Here is a 22,034-nt window from a genome sequence, read left to right as displayed (position 1 = left end):
TGCTACCCGGACCATACCCGCCCGTTTGCCGGGTCTAGACTACTCACTCTCCCTATTTCTTCTTCAACCTTCGCTTTAAATCTTCACACCTTAAACCCAATTCAATTCGAAAAAATTTTAACTTTTTTTTTTCAAATTATGATAATAAATTCAGTTGGTTACAAGTGTATCTTTACCCTAGCGTCGACATGGCTTACGCCGCGGAGTCGGACTCAGGTTTAGATTTGGCTTCAACTACGAGGCAAGTCAAATTGGAGAAAGAAAGCGAGTGAGAATCGAAGTCGGTAACGATGCGCCGCTGCGTCTTCGGTTCTTAACGGCAGCGCCGAGATTTACGGAACTGAATTACCTCCCGAAATCTGGCTCACTTTCCCCCACGTCTTAAATTTGCAGTAAGTTTTCTTATATATATATCTTTGTTGTACAGAAGATGACACATCACTTAAAGCGCAGGCGATATTGCCTTCTTTTATTTTTAATTAAATTATTGTTTATATTGATATATTTATAGTGACATTTCAATAAATGGAAGTAGTGAAAATGGATCTGGTAGAATATGTTAAAGAGTAAGCTGTTCGGTATAGAATTTAAATCAGTTTTTCGTTTTAGATCAGAAGAGAGACAAAATTATATGAAAAACGTTTGCTTGAAATGAGTTTTAGAAGCATTTTTGGAATATAAACTTGAAAAGTAGTGTAAAATAAGAAAACGGAAATGATTTGTTTTCTCAGTTTTGTATAGTTTGTAACAATGAATATATGGTTTAAATGTTTGAATTGGATCTTAGTTTTGAAAATTATTTTCGGATTAAAAACCAAATGGGTTTCGTTTTTTGAAAACAAGAAATACACAGCATGATTTTGAGTTATTTCTAGTTTTCTTAAAATTATTTTTGGATCGCAACCCAAATAACGTCATGATGGAAACATTTTGTATTTGAGAATTCATTTCTGAAAACTATTGTTTAATGGATCAGGTTTTACATGGTATGGAGCCACAGTTGAAATGGATGGCATAACTGAAACTGATTATACAGCAGATGAGGTGTGTGCTTTTTTACTGTATTTTTGGGTTTGTTCATTGGCATGATCTACTAGAAAGGCAGATTTTTATGAATCAATTAATGGTGGTGTTTGGTCTTGATTTTCAGACTCCCATGGTCAGTTATGTAAATGTACATGCTGTGCTGAAGGGCGGAGAAACGTGCCAAAGCATCTGCATCAAAGGGCTCTGATACTTCTCTGGTATTTACATTGTCATCAGTTGCATAATTCAAATTTCAAGGCTTATACTATGTTGGCATGGGTTTTAACATGTTATGAAACTTATTATTTGTTCATAATACTTCTGGGTGGTGCAGGGTCTAGGGTAATTGTTGTGGACCTACAGATTCTGGAAAGAGCACCTTGTCAAGGATGCTGCTTAGTTGGGCAGCTAAACAAGGTTGGAAACCTACTTTTGTGGACTTGGATATTGGCCAAGGATCCATAACAATTCCTGGATGTATTGCTGCTACTCCAATTGAATCGCCATTGATCCAGTTGAGGGATTGCACTTGAAATGCCCTTGTTTACTTCTTTGGGCACACAACTCCAAGGTTATCCATATTGCATTCTCTACGACTTTGCTTTCTCATGCAATAGAAAAACTTGTGTTGGAAAGTACTTTTCTCCAGGTGTAGACTTAAGATAATGTTTTGATTCTTTGCAGCAACAAGTAGATTTGTACAAAGTGCTTGTGAATGGCTTGCACAAGTATTGGAGAAACAATTTACTGCCAATGTGGAATCTCGAGTGGCAGGGTGGTGATCAATACCATGGGATGGATAGAAGGTGTTGGATATGAGGAATGTCTCGAAGTTGCATATCATGAGAATTGGGTAATTTTAAAAATGCTTTGCTATAGTATATTATAACATGTTGCTCAATGGAATGTTGTTATTTTTGCAGTTAATTCTCCATGCAATTGATGCATTCAGTGCCAATGTTGTCTTGGTATTGGGTCAGGTAAATGATAAATGCCTTCCAATTTAATATTTATTTAATTTCAGCATAATTTTTTCAATCATCATTTCTAGTATATTATTTAAGTTCAGTCTACAAGCATCTATATTGTTAATTTCTTATGTTTTAGTGCTTATCTGCTTGAATATATGCTTGTCACTTTGCTCAAAAAAAATTATACGCTTGCTAATTTGTCCAGCTTGGTTATTCTACATCAGAATAAATCCTCGAACAACAATAGATTTGTTGAGATTTTTATTCTTAGTTTTCAGCTTCTTTCATATATATAAAAGTTATTTTTACAACCTATTCTAAAAATATTAAATAAACATACTCGCGTAACTTGTGGGGCCCATATCTAGTTTCCTTACTAAATAAGAATAATGTTAAGTCCATAACTTTATTTTACAACTTTCGATGTGACAACTCGTAATTGGTTAATTAGTAAATGAGTTTCATCTATCTAATTGCGAGCTGTCACATCAGGGATTATGAAAGAAGATTATAAGATTAAGTTGTGAACTTAACTGTAATGCCCGCATGAGGTACATAACTCAAATTTGCTCATTTTGCCCTTAGTTAAGTGTGTATGTGTTGAAATTGCTTGAATGCCCTGAAATTGGTGAAGTCTTGTTGAAATTTGTGAAAGGTAGACTTTGCCGCGGTGAAGAAGACTCGTCGTCGTGGTGACGTAGGCCCTGGAATTTTTCATCGAGGCAAAGAATTCATCTTCGTCGTGGCGAAGATTCGGCTGAAAATTCTTATAAGTTTCTAGAGAATTCTTCCTTTGAGGCACAATGACCATTCTACCCCTAATTATCAGGAAAAGTGTGGAGTAAAATGCAAGAAAATTGCATGAAGAATAGTTTAAATGGGGGTGCATTTGCAAAGAAGTAAAGGACAAAGTTGGAATTCCTAAGAAAAAGTAAGGGTAAAATGGGAAAGAGTGGAGAAAATATGAGATATTAAGGGTTTAGCTTTAGAAACCCTTGCATTCTTTCTTTTCCACTGCCTCTTCCATCCTTCAATTCTCTCAAGCTTTCATTCAATTTTCCAAGGATTTTTTGAGGGCTTTTGACTAAAAGTTGATACAAGATGATCCTAAGCACTTAAAGGTAAGAATCCTTACTCTAGATGTGAATTTTTTATTAGTGTAAGATTAGGATCCCTACTAAGTTTGTGTTTAAGGTGTAAGAGAAAGCATCAAGCCATCAAGAGTAGAGAGCTTAAGTGGATTCTATAAAGTAAGTAAATCCACCTAAGTTGTGATTTGCATGATTGAATGATTTATAGAGGTTTGTATATGATTAATGCTTGAATTTTTATGTTTGAAATGAGTTGATGGATTTATGAATGAGTTCAATGTTGATTTATGGAGAGATTTCCACCATGAGAAGGGTGTATTGTGTTGATAAAATTTGATAGAAGTATGGATAGTTTTAGAAGAATTTGAGAGGAATATTTGAAGTATGTTTTCTTTGCAGGATGTGTGATAATTTAAAAGAGTTGAACTCCAATTTTGGATGGTTAAGAAAGAAGTAGAATTATAGTTAGAGTAGAGTTTAGGTATGCACACATATTGTTTGATGAAATGCCTAAGAGAAGCATGAGTAGACGTAGAGAACCTTACTTTATGCAATATAGCATATTTGCATTTCATGAGTGCATATAAGAAAGATTCTAGGCATAAGCCATCCATATGCATATGTTTATATGTGTAATCATCAAAGAAAGAAATATGAGTAATGAGAAAGAAACACCCTAAGAATAAAGATAAAGAAAAGAACTAATTCTCTTAGAATAAAGAGAAAGAAAGAATTAGCACTAGAGAATAAAATGAATAAAAAGTGCTAAAGAAGAGAAAAAAGAATAGGTTGTGCGATAGGGAACCTGTGGGTGTAGAATTACTCGCATGTAAACCACCGTGAGCAAGCGGACTCCGCCATGAGAGAGCGGAATGAGAATGAGAAAAAGAATTCGTATAGCTGTAAGAATACATGCGGATGAGGGCTATACACGAGAGAGAGAGAGAGAGAGAGTACACTCACATGGCCAAGGGTTTCGAATCCATGCATCAACCAAGACCAATCGGCAAAGAATAAGAGAAAGAATAAGAATAAGAAAAGAGAGAAAATGCATTGCTTTGCATTAGTGCATATGCATCTCATCCGTGCATGTTATCATGATATCCCTCATGGGTGATGAGAATAGAGAGAGAAAGAAAGAGCCGAGAGAAAGAAAGAATAGAAAAAAGAAAAGAACAGTGAGAACTAGAAACAGAGAAAGAACAAGAGAGATTGAATAAGAGAAAGTAACAAGAGTAAGGAAAGAATTGAAGAGTGATACACGGGGATAGTGGAGTAGAGGATTTACTTACTGAGCATCTTTGTGCTCACCCCGTTGTTTTCTATGTTTTTGCAGGTCATAGGTGAGGACGTGGTCGAATGGACATCGGCAAGCGGGGAGACTTGGCTACACTGTCCACTGTTTTGAGAGTCTTTTTGTGCAAATAATATTGTACTATGTACAGAATACATATATTAAGTAAAGAAAATTTTTGAGCTTAGCTATTTTGATAAGTCGACTTGTATTTCTATTAATATATTGTATGAATATGATAGTAAAAATTTGAAACTCCTTACCGAATGGCCCTAGTCGACTTCAGGTTGAAGAAGCAACTCCAAGAGCTTTTAGATAAAGGTTTTATCTGACCAAGTCATTCTCCCTAAGGAGCTCCATTCTTTTTGTGAAAAAGAGGATGGATCATTACGGATGTGTATAATTACAGAGGTTAATAAGGTGACAGTGAAGAATAATTACCCACTACCTCGTATAGATGATTTGTTTGATCAGTTGAAGGGAGCGGCAGTTTTCTCGAAAATTGATTTGAGGTTGGGTACCATCAAGTGAGAGTGTTTGAGCAAGATACGCTAAGACCGCTTTTCGTACAGGTATGGCATTATGATTTGTAGTGATGCCTTGGGTTAATGAATGCCCCAGCGGTTTTTATGGACTTGATGAACAGTGTTTTTTCTGATTGGTTAGATCAATTCATAGTGGTTTCATAGATGTATATCCTGGTTTACTCTAAATCGAGAGAAGCATGAGGAGCATTTAGAATGGTGCTACAACGATTGAGAGAAAGAAGCTATATGCTATGTTTTCAAGTGTGATTCTAGCTGGATCAGTGATATTTTTGGGCCATACTATTTCTATTGAGGGGATTTTAGTGGATCCTGAAAAGTGAAGGCAATCCTTGAGTGGCAAGGCTGAAAACGGTAAAAGAGGTAGAAGTTTCTTGGGACAACAGGCTACTCCCACCGATTTGTATAGGTTTACCCAGTTGGCTAAGCCATTGACAGCTCTTACCAACAGAGAACTCCTTTTATATGGTAAGGGCTTGTGAAAAGAGTTTTCAAGAGTTGTAGGAAGGTAACATCAGCTCTTGTTTTAGTGTTACCACGAGAGGTGTAGATTATGACATTTTTACAGATGCCTCACTGCAGGACTTGATGCTGTGTTGAGCAGTTAGTAGGGTATAGCTTATGCTTCTCATCAATTGAAAAGTACGAGACAAGATACCCTCTGCATGATTTAGAGTGGCAGCGGTAGTCTTTGTATTGAAATTTTGGAGCATTACCTTTATGGTGCAAAGAGTATATCTACACCGACCGTAAGAGTTTGAAGTATTCTTTTACTCAAGGAGCTGAATATGAGACAGAGAAGGTGGTTTAGAGCTGGTTAAAGATTATGATTGTGAGATTAATATCAGTTGGGAAAGCTATGTAGTGTAGATGCATTGAGCAGAAAAGCTTACTTGTCCCGACTCACAAGACAGAGAGAGTAATAGATGAGTTTTGTAAAGAACAGATTGAAGTGATTCAAGGGGAATTGCCAGGTTAGAGATTCATTCTACCTTACTGGAAGAAACATAGAAAGCAAGGGTTGATGATGTGTGTCAAAGATATTGCAAGATGCATAGAATGAGAGACCAGAGTTCCATCTGGTAGATGGTGTTCTCTGTTTTAGGAATCGGTTGTGTTTCCCAAGATAATGAGTTGAGAGAAGAATTCTTATGAGGCTCATGACACCCATACACTGCTCATCCTGGAGCAACCAAGATGTATCAAGACTTAAAGAAAGGCTATTGGTGGCCAGGTATGAAGAAGATATTGCGGAGTTTGTAGCTAAATGCCTGGTATGTCAATAAGTGAAAGCAAACACCAAAGGCACTTCAGGATTGCTCCACCGCTTATTATTCCTGAGTGGAAATGGGAAAATCTCGATGGATTTATTACAAGTCTCCCTAGAGTTCAGAAGATATAATGCTATATGGGTGATTGTTGATAGATTGAAAAAATCAGCCCATTTCCTTCCAAAAGAGAGCACTACTTCAGATCACTAGCCCAGATTTACATCAAGAGATATGTGAAGCTGCATGGAGTACCCAAGATGATAGTATCAGATAGAGATTCCAGATTTGTCTCTACCTTCTGGATGAGTTTAAAGAGGACTTGGGTACAGAATTGGCTTTTAGCATCGCCTACCATCCTTAACTAATGGGCAGACAGAGAAAACAAATCAGTGCTTGAGGATATGTTGTCTTGGTTACGCGTATCCTGGCATGAGATGTACTTTATTGGAGTTTGCTTACATAATAGCTACCAATCTACAATTAAGATGGCGCCTTACAAGGCCTTGTATGGTAGACGTGTAGATCTCCACTACATTGGGATGAGTAGGTGAGAAAGATAAGTTTAATTAGCTATTAGGCAGAGATGATGTAGAAATTGATTGAAGATGTAAGGTTGACTAGATAGAATGAACAGGCCCAGATAGACGAAAAGTTATGCCGATTCGAAGAGAAAGAAGTTGATTTCGAAGTGGGTGATAAAGTTTTCCTAAGAGTTTCCCCCTATAATGGTGATGCGGTTTGGAAGTAAAGGGAAGCTAGCACCGAGATACACTGGTCCACTTGAAGTGTTGCAACGTAGTGGGGAAAGTAGCCTACAATTGGCCCTACAACCCCAGCATGGACAAGGTGCATGATGTTTCCATGTCTCGATGCTACGAAGTATGTAAGTGATCCCTCCCATGTATTGACACAAAAGATGTAAAGGTGGAAGAGAATCTTGTTATGAGGAGCATCCATTTCAGATCTTAGACCGCAAGATTAAGAGCTTCGAAATAAGAGTATTCCATTAGTGAAAGTCCTTTGGAGAAATCATAAGTTGAAGAAGATACATGGGAGACCGAGCAAGACTGCAAAACCGTTACCCGAGTTGTTTATTTGAATTTCGGGGATAAATTCCTTTAAGGGGAGAGATTTTAATGCCAGCTTGAACGGTAATGAGAAAGAATGAGAAAATGTGAGAAAAGAATAAGAAAAGAATAGAAAGAAAAGAAAAGAGAGAAAATGCATTACTTTGCATTAGTGCACATGCATCTCATCCATGTATGTTATCATGATATTCCTCATGGGTGATGAGAATAGAGAGAAAGAAAGAGTAGAAAGAAAGAAAAGAACAGTGAGAATTAGAAGCAGAGAAAGAACAAGAGAGATGAGAATAGAGAGAAAGAAAGAGTAGAAAGAAAGAGAAGAACGGTGAGAATTAGAAGCAGAGAAAGAACAAGAGAGATGGAATAAGAGAAAGCGTCAAGAGTAAGGAAAGAATTGAAGAGTGATACACAGGGATAGTGGAGTAGAGGATTTACTTACTGAGCATCTTTGTGCTCATCCTGTTGTTTTCTATGTTTTTGCAGGACATAGGTGAGGACGTGGTCGGATGGACGTCGGCAAGCGGGGAGACTTGGCTACATTGTCCACTATTTTGAGAGTCTTTTTGTACAAATGATATTGTACTATGTAAAGAATGTATATATTAGTAAAGAAAATTTTTGGGCCCAACTATTTTGATATGTATACTTGTATTTTTATTAATATATTGTATGAATATGATAGTAGAAAGAAGTCATTACATTTTTGGTATCAGAACTGTGATTTTTGGGATGGGACAGTGTGTCATTCTCGCCGCCACGACGTTCTTTAGCCGACCACTATAAGTTAAATTCTTTCCTTACTAGCGTGTTATTGAAGTTGATGTAAGAATGGTTGTTTAGTAGATGAGACATGGAACCCGATCAAGGGGTCAGAGTTCAAAGGGTAGTGGGGAATCCTCTAATCCACCAGATCCTATGCCCACTCCCTTGGATGAAGCTAGGATTCGGGATATCATACAATAGGTTTTAGTTGAGAGCCAGGGAAGAGTTGAAACCCCTGTACAAGTACCGACCACGAGTGTGAAAGAGAAAGGCCGGTACCTCCCCCAGTACAGAATCGGATTGAGTCAATTTATGGACTTCCGAGCCAACACCAGCCATCGAAATTTAAAGGTACAGTGGACCCTTTAGTGACAGAGGAGTGGTTAAGTCTGTTGAGCATGTGACGGCCTTGTATCCTATGACAGACCAGGAGAAGATTCGGTATGCAAGTTTTCTATTTCGGGGAGATGCCCGAATCTGGTGGGAATTAATGGAAGAGACTCATGATATTACAACTATGACTTGGGGAGACTTTAGAAGAGTGTTTGAAGCCGAGTATCGAATGGTTGATCGGGTTCATGAGAAAATACAAGATTTTATTAATCTGAGGCAAGGGTCGAGTACAGTGAAAGAGTATTCAGTTAGATTCAACTCCCTTGCAAGGTTTGCACCCGGGATAGTAAGTATTCTTAAGTTGAGAAGAGAGAAGTTTGTTCACGGGTTGAAGCTAGAAATAGCCCGTGATGTTATGGCAGGAGCCGAGCCCCCTCATACCTATAGTGAAGCATTAGAGCAGGCTTTGAGAGTAGAGATTTATGTGAACAAGCTGAGTTTAGAAGGGCCATCCATGATAGTACAGAATGAACCGTCCCCTGCTCCACAAAAAGAAGGAGTTAATGGTGTGAGAAGCAGAGACATGAGAAACAAAAAGAGATTCCAGCCAAAGAAAAATAGGGGCAATTGGTAGAGCAAGTGGCCTAGGACTGCTGGAGTCACTCCATGCCCCAAGTGTGGGAAGAATCATTTAGGGGAGTGTCTAAAAGAGTTCGGTCCGAATGTTTGCTATAGGTGTCGACAGCCAGGGCACCCAATGAAGGATTGTAAAGCTCCTCCTCCACCTGTAGCATAGGCTTCTAAAGGTACGAATACTAGGGTGTTTATCGTGGCACAAGGTGAAGTGGAGGCCAGTCCATCAGTTGTAACTGGTTAGTTATTATTTCATGCAGTTCCTCTTTATGCTTTAATTGATTCTAGAGCCATTCATTCTTTTGTATCTCATGGAATGATAGAAAGATTAGGTCTGACATCTGTTGTGGTAGACCAACCCATTAGGATGGAGTTACCTGATGGGGTTAGTGTTTTGACTCGTGAGTTGCTTCCAAGAGAGTCCGTAGTGATTCGTGGAAGAGAGTTGTTAGTTGATTTAATAGTGTTTGATATGCCTGATTTCGATATGATTTTGGGTATGGACTTCCTAGGGAAGTATGGAGTAGAAATTAACTATCGGAAGAAGAAAGCAAAATTTAATCTTGATAATGGAGATAAGTTTAGTTTCGGAGAGGGCCATCAGTTGAGTATGTTGATCAGTAGCATGAAAGCTAGAAAGATGTTAAGAAAGGGGTGTGCTGGGTATATTGCTCATATGGTACAGAGAAGTGATGTTCCGCAACCAGTGATTCAGAATGTACCAGTAGTCCGGGATTTTTTAGATGTATTTTCAGAAGATTTACCGGGTTTACCTCCAGACAGAGAAGTATAGTTTAGTATTGAATTGCCACCAAGGATAGCACCAATTTTGAAAGCTCCTTACCGAATGGCCCTAGTCGAGCTTCAGGAGTTGAAGAAGCAACTCCAAGAGCTTTTAGATAAAGGTTTTATCTGACCAAGTCATTCTCCCTAAGGAGCTCCAATTCTTTTTGTGAAAAAGAAGGATGGATCATTACGGATGTGTATAGATTACAGAGAGTTGAATAAGGTGACAGTGAAGAATAAGTACCCACTACCTCGTATAGATGATTTGTTTGATCAGTTGAAGGGAGCGGCAGTGTTCTCGAAAATTGATTTGAGGTTGGGTACCATCAAGTGAGAGTGGTTGAGCAAGATATAGCTAAGACCGCTTTTCGTACAAGGTATGGGCATTATGAATTTGTAGTGATGCCTTTTGGGTTAATGAATGCCCCAGCGGTTTTTATGGACTTGATGAACAGGGTGTTTCTGATTGGTTAGATCAATTCATAGTGGTTTTCATAGATGATATCCTGGTTTACTCTAAATCGAGAGAAGAGCATGAGGAGCATTTAAGAATGGTGCTACAACGATTGAGAGAAAAGAAGCTATATGCTATGTTTTCCAAGTGTGAGTTCTAGCTGGATCAAGTGATATTTTTGGGCCATACTATTTCTATTGAAGGGATTTTAGTGGATCCTAGAAAAGTGAAGGCAATCCTTGAGTGGCAAAGGCTGAAAACGGTAAAAGAGGTGAGAAGTTTCTTGGGACAAGCAGGCTACTACCAACGATTTGTAGTAGGGTTTACCCAGTTGGCTAAGCCATTGACAGCTCTTACCAAACAGAGAACTCCTTTTATATGGTAAGGGCTTGTGAAAAGAGTTTTCAAGAGTTGTAGGAAAAGTTAACATCAGCTCCTGTTTTAGTGTTACCACGAGAGGGTGTAGATTATGACATTTTTACAGATGCCTCACTGCAGGGACTTGATGCTGTGTTGATGCAGTTAGGTAGGGTGATAGCTTATGCTTCTCATCAATTGAAAAAGTACGAGACAAGATACCCTCTGCATGATTTAGAGTTGGCAGCGGTAGTCTTTGTATTGAAAATTTGGAGGCATTACCTTTATGGTGCAAAGAGTAATATCTACACCGACCGTAAGAGTTTGAAGTATTTCTTTACTCAGAAGGAGCTGAATATGAGACAGAGAAGGTGGTTAGAGCTGGTTAAAGATTATGAGTGTGAGATTAAATATCAGTTGGGGAAAGCTAATGTAGTAGTAGATGCATTGAGCAGAAAAGCTTACTTGTCCCGACTCACAAGACAGAGAGAGTTAATAGATGAGTTGTGTAAAGAACAGATTGAAGTGATTCAAGGAGGAATTGCCAGGTTAGAGATTCATTCTACCTTACTGGAAGAAATCATAGAAAAGCAAGTGGTTGATGAGTGGTGTCAAAAGATATTGCAGAGAATGCATAAGAATGAGAGACCAGAGTTCCATCTGGTAGATGGTGTTCTCTGTTTTAGGAATCGGTTGTGTATTCCTCAAGATAATGAGTTGAGAGAAAGAATTCTTATGGAGGCTCATGACACACCATACACTGCTCATCCTGGAGCAACCAAGATGTATCAAGACTTAAAGAAAGGCTATTGGTGGCCAGGTATGAAGAAAGATATTGCGGAGTTTGTAGCTAAATGCCTGGTATGTCAATAAGTGAAAGCAGAACACCAAAGGCCATCAGGATTGCTCCAACCGCTTAGTATTCCTGAGTGGAAATGGGAGAATATCTCGATGGATTTTATTACAAGTCTCCCTAGAGTTCAGAAAGGATATAATGCTATATGGGTGATTGTTGATAGATTGAAAAAATCAGCCCATTTCCTTCCAGTAAAGGAGAGCACTACTTCAGATCAACTAGCCCAGATTTACATCAGAGAGATAGTGAAGCTGCATGGAGTACCCAAGATGATAGTATCAGATAGAGATTCCAGATTTGTCTCTACCTTCTGGATGAGTTTATAGAGGAACTTGGGTACAGAATTGGCTTTTAGCATCGCCTACCATCCTTAAACTAATGGGCAGACAGAGAGAACAAATCAAGTGCTTGAGGATATGTTGCTTGGATTACAGCGTATCCTGGCATGAGATGTTACCTTTAGTGGAGTTTGCTTACAATAATAGCTACCAATCTACAATTAAGATGGCGCCTTACAAGGCCTTGTATGGTAGACGATGTAGATCTCCACTACATTGGGATGAGGTAGGTGAGAAAGATAAGTTGAATATAGCTATTAGGCTAGAGATGATGTAGAAATTGATTGAAGATGTAAGGTTGACTAGAAATAGAATGAAACAGGCCCAAGATAGACAGAAAAGTTATGCCGATTCGAAGAGAAAAGAAGTTGAGTTCGAAGTGGGTGATAAAGTTTTCCTAAGAGTTTCCCCCTATAAATGGGTGATGCGGTTTGGAAGTAAAGGGAAGCTAGCACCGAGATACACTGGTCCACTTGAAGTGTTGCAACGAGTGGGGAAAGTAGCCTACAGATTGGCCCTACCACCCAGCATGGACAAGGTGCATGATGTTTTCCATGTCTCGATGCTACGGAAGTATGTAAGTGATCCCTCCCATGTATTGAGCACAAAAGATGTAAAGGTGGAAGAGAATCTTGTGTATGAGGAGCATCCAGTTCAGATCTTAGACCGCAAGATTAAAGAGCTTCGAAATAAGAGTATTCCATTAGTGAAAGTCCTTTGGAGAAATCATAAAGTTGAAGAAGATACATGGGAGACCGAGCAAGACATGCAAAACCGTTACCCGGAGTTGTTTATTTGAATTTCGGGGATGAAATTCCTTTAAGGGGGAGAGAATTGTAATGCCAGCTTGAGGTACGTAACTCATATTTGCTCATTTTGCCCTTAAAGTTGTTTTTGTGCCCTTAGTTAAGTGCGTATAAGTTGAAATTGCTTGAATGCCCTGAAATTGGTGAAGTCTTGTTGAAAGTTGAGGAAGGTAGACTTCGCCGCGGCGAAGAAGACTCGTCGCGACAGCGATGTAGGCCCTGGAATTTTTTGCCGAGGCAAAGAATTCCTCTTTGTCGCGGCGAAGACTCGGCTGAAAATTTTTATGAGTTTCTATAGAATTCTTCCTTTGGGGCACAATGACTATTCTACCCCTAATTGGCAAGAAAAGTGGGGAGTGAAATGCAAGGTAATTGCATGGAGAATAGTTTAAATGAGGGTGCATTTGCAAAGAATTAAAGGGCAAAGTTGGAATTCCTAAGAAAGAGTAAGGGTAAAATGGGAAAGAGTGGAGATGATGGAGAACAATTTTCAATCAATTAATGAGCAACACCAAAATCAAGATAAAATTGAATATAGAGAATAATACTTTTATTATAAAAGAAATAAGTACGTCGCTTTTTTATATTGTGAAGTGGGTTTGGACAATATAGACTTTATTTTCTATTTTGCTTATAGTTGTTTAGTTCCTCTAGTGCATATGTATACTCTCTTTTGTTTAGGTTATAAATAACATCCATGGAAAATTCCATGATTTGTAACAGCTGGTCAATGACTTATGCGAATTTGTCTCTTGCAGTATGTAGATTATTTAGATTGGTCTCAACTTTTTTGAAAATCTCCCTCAATTTCGGAATTCCTTGAAAAATGTCTAAACCAATTGTAGAAACAATATACAATCAATTTTTATAAATATATGGAAACGGTAACATGAATGTGTAAATATAATTATTAGATGAACTCTCAACATATCAAAAAAAAAAAATTTTTTTAGTGGTTTTTATATTCCTGCAAATATGTATCATGATTTTGTTTGCCATTTTGTAATTTAGGATACAAAGGATGTGGAACGTTTATACCTTCTGGTTGCCTCGGTGGAGAATTATTATTGTTGAAGTCATTGCTGGTATTCGTTGAAAATTCTTTTGGTTGTGATGTTTTGTCAGCCATTTTCGAATTAAGTTTTGGAGAAGAAATGAACAATTACATTGTATAGTATCTGAAGAAAGTTAAATGGGTGATTGATGTCAGAGCAATATTTATAGGAGAATAGGATAAGAAAAGGTGGAATATGAACATGCATCTGGGAATAAATAAACGTGTCGATCGAAAAAGGGTTAATAATTGTTTGGAATATGTAATATAAAACGTTAGTAGAATATCTGTACAATATTAAAGAAAATCGTAATAAATATTTTGTTAAGTGTGTAGCATATTAGTTAGGTAGTTGTTAATAATGGTTCGGCAAGATGTTGAGTTATTATGATAAAGAAACAATGTGATTTACTAATAATAAAATCTTATTGATACATTTTCAAAGATGGACAATTTTGTCAAGTATCAAAATAATATTTATAGGAGTACAAGATGCGAAAAGGTGGAATATGAACAGACATTTGGTAATAAATAAACATGTCAATCGAAAAAGTGTTAATAATAATTTGGATAAGGTAATACAAAACGTTAGTAGATTATCTGTACAATATTTAAGAAAATCGTAATAAATATTTTGTTAAGTACGCAGATATTAGTTAGGTAGTTAATAATGGTTCAGCAAGATGTTGAGTTATTATGATAAAGAAATAATGTGATTTACTAATAATAAAATCTTATTGATACATTTTCAAATGATGGAAAATAAATATTTTGTCAAGTATCAAAGTCAGAGATAATATGATAATGTGACAATATATTTATTAATTTTTTAGTTGTGGTTCGATAATATGGTTATGAAACATGCATATAGTTTGACTTTGATCTTGTTTGATCAATAATGATACAAACATTTTTTTTAATGTGTAATAAAATGGTTATTTCTAGTTTAAAAAAAAAAATTAAGATTATAATATATTTAGATTGATGTTTGTTGTATATGTTCAATTTTTTAACATAATGTTTGAACAATTTCTGGGGTACTGTATCATTTAGTATGAAAGTTGCTCTGGGAAAATTAACAGACATCTAACAACAGATAGACACGTTGATTGAAAAAGTCTTGACAACTTGTAGCAAAACTGTTTGTGGTGCATTAAAGGAGAGCGTAATAAATAGTTAACAATGGTTAGGCAGGCGGGTTTCAAAAATATGTTGTGGTTCAGTGTAGAATTCAATCTAATGAATAATGGAATGAAAATTTATTTTTGTATGTTATAGGAACAATATTTAGATTGCTGTTTGTCGAACATTTTTAATTATTTGAAATTGTCATAATCATTGGTGTTTAATGTTTTTTATTAAATATTTCTTACGTTTTACTGATCATTGTAATCTTGTGATGAATTTCTTTTTATAAGTTATTAAATATTTGGATCAATCATTGATAATTGAGTGAGCTTTAACTTTTATTTTCAGATAAAGCTAAAAAGCATTTAAATCTGTACATGTGCAAGAAATTACATACAAAAGTTACTAAAAATTAAATTTCATATAGACTATTTGGTAATCCACGTTAGATCTATGATATGTGATATTTTCTGGTGACGTTGATCTGTCCTAATGTATACGATTTTGATTTTTCTTGTTGCAAGTCCCAAATATTCGTCTCTTAATGAGAATTGTTGTAGTTGGAGTCAGGGCTTGAATTCTTTCGTGCAATATTCTAATTTGTAGAAATGATTAGGTAGTTTTACTAATTTCATTAGAATTTGTATACCTCTGTTGTCATGTGCAGTAAGCAAAGCAATGGTAGTGTGATATATTGCTTGCATGTTATATTTTTGGCAAACTACAATCAGTAGTTTTAATCTCATATATGTATCATGTTCGATGAAGAACAAATGTGTTCCCAACAGTAGCAAAGCTTGTTTATTTTCTGCTTCTGCAAGTGTCTTCAGAATTGAAAGTCTTGCNATTTTAATTAAAGTTTAACAAAGTCTTTATTAAAGTTGTCATACAGTATTGGGATAGATTTTGAAAATTGAAAACAATTTCTTTCTAGAAAATTTTGGAATAAAGTTTGAAATAAATATGGAGAAAAAAAGAAAATAAAAAGGAGAAAGCTTTATGGTTGTCAACCATAATGATAATAAAATACATAAATTTAGGAGGAGGAGAAGGAGACAGATGTTGATATGAAAGGAGCCTAATGTGGAGACCCCTACACTACTCCTCATACAGTGAGTAGCACAATGAGAGTAATCTATTATTTAATTATAATGAAAATATTATTCATGCACGTCGTGACAGTATCAGCTTTTATTGATTCCCTTGGGCGTACGAAAAAGATTTCGTGATATTTGATTATGACATTTGCCATATCTTTTTTACCCCTTTATGATTTTATCATCATCTTTATATTCCGATTGTCTTTTCCCATTTCTAATAAAAATTCTTCATGTCAAAACTCATACCCAATTTATGTCTTAAGACTTAAATCATTATAACAAATTCCTAACAAAAAAACTCTCTTTTATTAATAAGTATTAACAAGATAAAACTTAATATATATATATTTCTTTTTTTTTGTTATCAGAGTGTCAGATCAACTTGGACGTACTTCAACTAATCTCTTGAAATCTTCATGAAGTGAACGATGGGATAAATTCTCTTAATGTTTACCCCAATTAGTGTTTGGAGAAACTCGAACTCAAAAACTCATATTAAACCTCTTTTGTTTTTTGACCGTCAGGCACCTAGATCCCAATCGTGATACATATATACAGAGAAATGTTTGCATATGGAGGGCCTCTTAAAATAGTGTTTATTCAATAGCACTGGTAACAAGAAGATATTTTGATTGACAAAAGGTGCAGACAAGAAAGCAACAATTTTCTTCATTTTATGAAACAAAATACAATATTGCAACATTATCATTTCTAAGAATTATTTTTTGTCTACCCAAAATTATGGGTATATTTGAAAGTATTAAATAAAGTGGACCCATATAGGCATATACCAAACAAAATTAAATTCACCACTAAAATCAAACCTTTAGGCTTTATAGGGCACTATAAAACCCCCACACGAATCAATTAAATCTAATGGCTCACCCAATTTCCAAAAATCAGTGTTCTTTTTTTCATGCTTGATGAACTACAACTAGTAAAAATTGACCTAATATTATTTGTGGGGACAATAATTAAATTCAAAATCTAACATTCTATGGTGGACAGCATGAATGAAGTGATATTTTAGTCATTCTTATTATAAGTATCAAATGGTTTTCGTCTCAAAATGACTCATATTTTCTTTTTAAGTTATAATTTAATTATATCAATAGACGAAGATATGAATTCTATATACCATTAAAAAATTCTCATATTTATGAAGCATTGATGCTTTTTACTTTAATCAAAATTTCTCATATCATTTTTTAAAATAGTAATTATTAAAACTATAATAACATTATTTATAAAAATTACAGCCTGTTTAATATAGAATTTAAATACAAGTTTTTTTTTTTCTGAAAATAAGAACTATAAAAAAATATTATAAAATATGGTTGGTGGAAATGAGTCGNAACCATTTTGTATAATATCATTTTTTGTGTGAGTAAGAAAACAATGAAATCAATAGATTAATGAAATACGATGGTTTTAGTAAAACTTACGTTAACCGTATTGCTTGTAAAGCGGTGTGATCTTTGTCGGTTGCTTTTACAATGATTCATTGTAGAATTTTTTATGGTAATTGTAACAGACCTGTGGGTTGTTTTTTTTGTTAATTTGAAAGGAATCATGATGTCTTGGTGCTGTTTTTTGGATGCAAGTATATGTAAATTATGTTTTTTGGTACTGTCTTGGTGGTTTATATAGTTGGCGTGTAGATAGCGAACAAATTTTTTTTTTTTTTGGTATTTCAACTGCTTAGATAATGTTCTGTTTATTATTAATAGGAGTCTACGTTCTTATCTAAATCTGGTTTTTAATAGTTTTGTGAAATAATGATAGTTGTATTAATCATTTAATGTCAAGTCTTACTTATATTATGTAAACAGTTCGCATTCATGTTAATTTCTATATAGGTATATTAAATATTTTAGATATTTGATTAGTACGCACACTGTACAACACAAGATAGCATCAAAATATCAATCACATCAATCAAAAAGTATAATGAGAAGGGTATTGATGTTATTGATGGATGTGTTCTGGTTAATTAGGAATACAAAAGAAATAGATGGAATATGAATAAAGATATTATAATAAATAAACATGGTTGTTTAAGAAGAATAAGATCTATCTGGCATGAGTTTAATAGAAAGAATGAGAAGAATAAATTGGAAAAATAACATCGATTGTACGATTAAACCACATAATATTCAGGTAGTCTTCTCAACTTGCATGAGTGATTTAAGTTCGTATCACTTTAATGTTATGTAAATTATTTATTTAAAATTTAAAAGTATTTATTTGTTTTTTGAGAATACAAAAGGTGCTTTGGGAAAACCAATAAATGTCTAATAATAAGTAAACATATTGATTCAAAAAACATTAATAACTTTTTGGATAAGAGGATATGAAACGGTAGTAAACGTAATAAATATTTTGTTCAGTATTCAAGTAAGAAACGTCATGATGATATTATAATATATTGCCTGGATTGTGAATAATGGTTTAGGGTTTAGTGTATTGATGTTATCACATGACATAATCAAATTTAATTTGGTTGATAAAAAAAAAATGATTTATCTTAACATGTTACTCGAGGTTGTAAATAAATTTATTGTAACAAAATAAAGTAATTAGATTAAGAGATGATAATTGTTAGATTATACAAGTTTTAGAGTAAATATAACTTCTATATATGTATAGAGTTTGTTAACATAGAATTAATAATTGTACCTTTATAATTTTTAACATCAATTAATATTATGAAGAATAATTATTTGAACTTAAAATTTATATTGAGTTCATTTTCACGTTTGACATTGACTAGTAATTTTTTTTCTCACAGTATAGGATTCTTTCCAGTCAAGATAATTTATCTATGTAATATGCTTATATATTTATTATTAGTACTCATCCAATATGTGAAGATTGAAGAATTAAATCAAAACTAAGGTGTTATCATGGAGCACAATTTTCAATCAATTAATGAGTACACTAAGATCAAGATAAAATTGAATATAGAGAATAAAACTTTTATTATAAAAGAAATAAGTACATTGCTTTTTCATATTGTGAAGTGAGTTTGGACGATATAGTCTTTATTTTCTATTTTTCTTATAGTTGTTCAGTTCCTCTAGTGCATATGCATACTCTCTTTTGTTTAGGTTATAAATAATATCCATGGTAGATTTCATGATTTGTAACATCTGGTCAATAACTTCTCTAAATTTGTCTCATGCAGTATGTAGATCATCCAGATTGTTCTCAACTTTTATGAAAATCTCCCTCAATTCCGGCATTCCCTAAAAAATGTCTAAAACAATTGTAGAAACAATATACAATCAAATTTTATAAATATATGGAAACGGTAACATGAATGTGTAAATATAATTATGAGATGAATTCTCGACATATTAAAAAAAAAAAATTTTAACGGTTTTTATATTGTAGCAAATATGTATCATGATTTTGTTTGCGATTTTGTAATATAGCACACAAAAGATGTGCAATATTTATACCTTCTGGTTGCTTCGATGGAGAATTATTGTTGAGGTCATTGCTGGAATTCGTTGCAAATTCTTCTGGTTGTGATGTTTTGTCAGCCATTTTTGAATTAAGTTTTGGAGAAGAAATGAACAGTTAAAATGTATAGTATCTGAAGAAAGTTAAATGGGTGATTGATGTCAGAGCAATATTTATAGGAGAATAGGATATGAAAAGGTGGAATATGAGCAGATAACTGGTACTAAATAAACGTGTCAATTGAAAAAGTGTTAATAATTATTTGGATAAGGTAATACGAAACGTTAGTAGACTATCCGTACAATATTAAAGAAAGCCATAATAAATATTTTGTTAAGTGTGCAACATATTTATTAGGTAGTTAATAATGGTTCGACAAGATGTTGAGTTATTATGATAAACAAACAATGTGATCAAAGTCAGAGATGATATGACGATGTCACAATATATTTATTAATTTTTTAATTGTGGTTCGGTAATATGGTTATGAAACATGCACATAGTTCGACTTTGATCTTGTTTGATCAATAATGGTACAAATTTTTTTTTTTTTAAATGTGTAATAGAATTGGTTATTTCTAGTTTTTTTTTTTTAAATTAAGATTATAATTTATTTAGATTGATGTTTATTATTAATAGGAGTCAGTATTGTTATCTGAATCTGGTTTTGAGAATACCAAAGGTTCTTTGGGAAAACAAATAAATGTCTAGGAATAAGTAAACATGTTGATCGAAGAAACGTTAATAAGTTCTTGTATAAAAGGATACGAAACGGTAACAAACATAATAATTATTTTGTTAAGTATTCAAGTTAAAAATGTGATGATGATATTATAATATATCGTTTGTATAGTGAATAACGGTTCACCGGTCATGCTTCAAATGGATGTTATCATTCGGTGTGGGATTTAAATTGGTTTGTAACAGAATCGAAGTTTTTTTCGATGTGCGATAGGAATGTTTATTTATAGATTTTGTTAATTTACATTATAATATATTTAGATCGATGCTTGTCAAGCATGTGTAGACAATCCAATGATAAAATTGAATATAGAGAATATTACTTTTATTGAGATACTTTTACATGTGTAATGAATAATATAAAGAGCTCACTAAAAATTATATTTCATACATACTATTTGCTAATCTACGTTACATGTTGGACATGTGATATTTTTTGATGATGTTGATCTGGTCCAATTTATACGATTTTGATTCTCTTTGTCGCAAATTAGAAATATTCTCCTTTTAATGAGAATTGTTGTAGTTGGAGTCATGGACTTGAACACTTCCCTGAAATTTTTCGTTTGTGGAATTGATTGGTTGCTTTCACTAATTTCATTAGAATTTTTACACCTCTACTGTTGTGCATAGTGATTAGAGCAATGACAGTCTGATACATTGCTTACTAGTTATCTTGTTTGCAAGATGCAATAAGTAGTTGTAATCCTTTGTGTCTATCATGTTCTACGAAGAACAAATGTGTTCCAAGCAGTAGTGAAGCATGGTTATTTTTTGCTTCTGCAAGGATCTTCAGAATTGAAAGCCTTGCAGTTGTTATTGCTGGTAGTTTGTGTCGTTGTTTGAGGATGTTTCTTCTATGTGAGACTTGCTTTATGTTGGACTGTCGGTTTAGAGACTTGCACCTATAAATTGTAAGTTAAATAATGGTTTTCAAACACAAGATCCACAATAAAAAAAAGAAAAAAGGTGTAAATAATAGTTTCAAACAGTTGGTAATCATAATAACATTACTTGTATGATGAAGAAGTTAACAATAAAAAAGTGTGAAAAATATGTTCAGTTAAATATCCATTTTAACATGTATTTTGGTTTTTATATATTAGAAAGCTGTTAAGAATTAAAGACACAAGTGATTCGACATAATCCGTTTCAATTGTTGGGAGTTGACATACGGTTTTCTATATGACTAACAAAACAATAAAATTAACAGATTAACAAAACATGATGATATTAGTAAAACTTACGTTAATCGTATTGCTTGAAGAGTGGTGTTGTCATTCTGAATTGCTTTTGCAATGATTCGTTACAATATTTGTGATGGTAATTGTAACAGGTTTGTGAGTTGTGTTTTTATTCTTTTGTAAGGAATCATGCTGTTTTGGTGGTGTTTTTTTCAGTGTAAGTATATCGAAATTATAAAGTTGTTATGGTGTTAGTGGTTTATATAATTTTTGTGTAGATATTGGATAGCAAACAGTTTTCTATGTGTTTGGATTTGGTAGATATTATTGTGTTAATTATTAATGAGAATAAGTGTTGTTATTTTTGAAACTCGTTTTTAGTATTTTTCTAAAATAATGATGATATTTTTATTTTGTTGAACATTAATTATTCAATTTTGTTATATATATCAAATATCGTTCCTTCATTGTTTATTCTACCGAGAAAAATTGATTATTCTATTCAAAGAATATAAACTTTTTTGTTCATAATCATTTAATGTTAAGTATTAATTTATCTTAAGTGTAAACGGTTTGCATTCATCTAGATCTCTACAAAGGTATATTAAGTATTTGATACATTCGATTAGTACGAATCTTTTTAAATTCATATAACTTAATGTATTGGATGATATTTTCTGCATCGTACATGAAATATGTGCATATCTTATGTAGGTGTCTGATGCTCTGAAAGTTCTATGAGATAATTGGG

The 22,034-nt window shown here is 34.0% G+C and overlaps 1 pseudogene; it reads left to right on the top strand.

The window, feature by feature from the left end:
- The first annotated feature begins 24 nt into the window (after positions 1 to 24).
- Positions 25 to 22,024, top strand: LOC116137351 (annotated as a pseudogene).
- The last annotated feature ends 10 nt before the right edge of the window (positions 22,025 to 22,034 follow it).

This window comes from Pistacia vera, unplaced genomic scaffold (genome assembly GCF_008641045.1).
Source record: "Pistacia vera cultivar Batoury unplaced genomic scaffold, PisVer_v2 Contig323, whole genome shotgun sequence".
NCBI classification, from domain to species: domain Eukaryota; kingdom Viridiplantae; phylum Streptophyta; class Magnoliopsida; order Sapindales; family Anacardiaceae; genus Pistacia; species Pistacia vera.
Note: the sequence above shows the minus strand (reverse complement) of the source record. Positions and strands in the feature narration are given on the sequence as shown.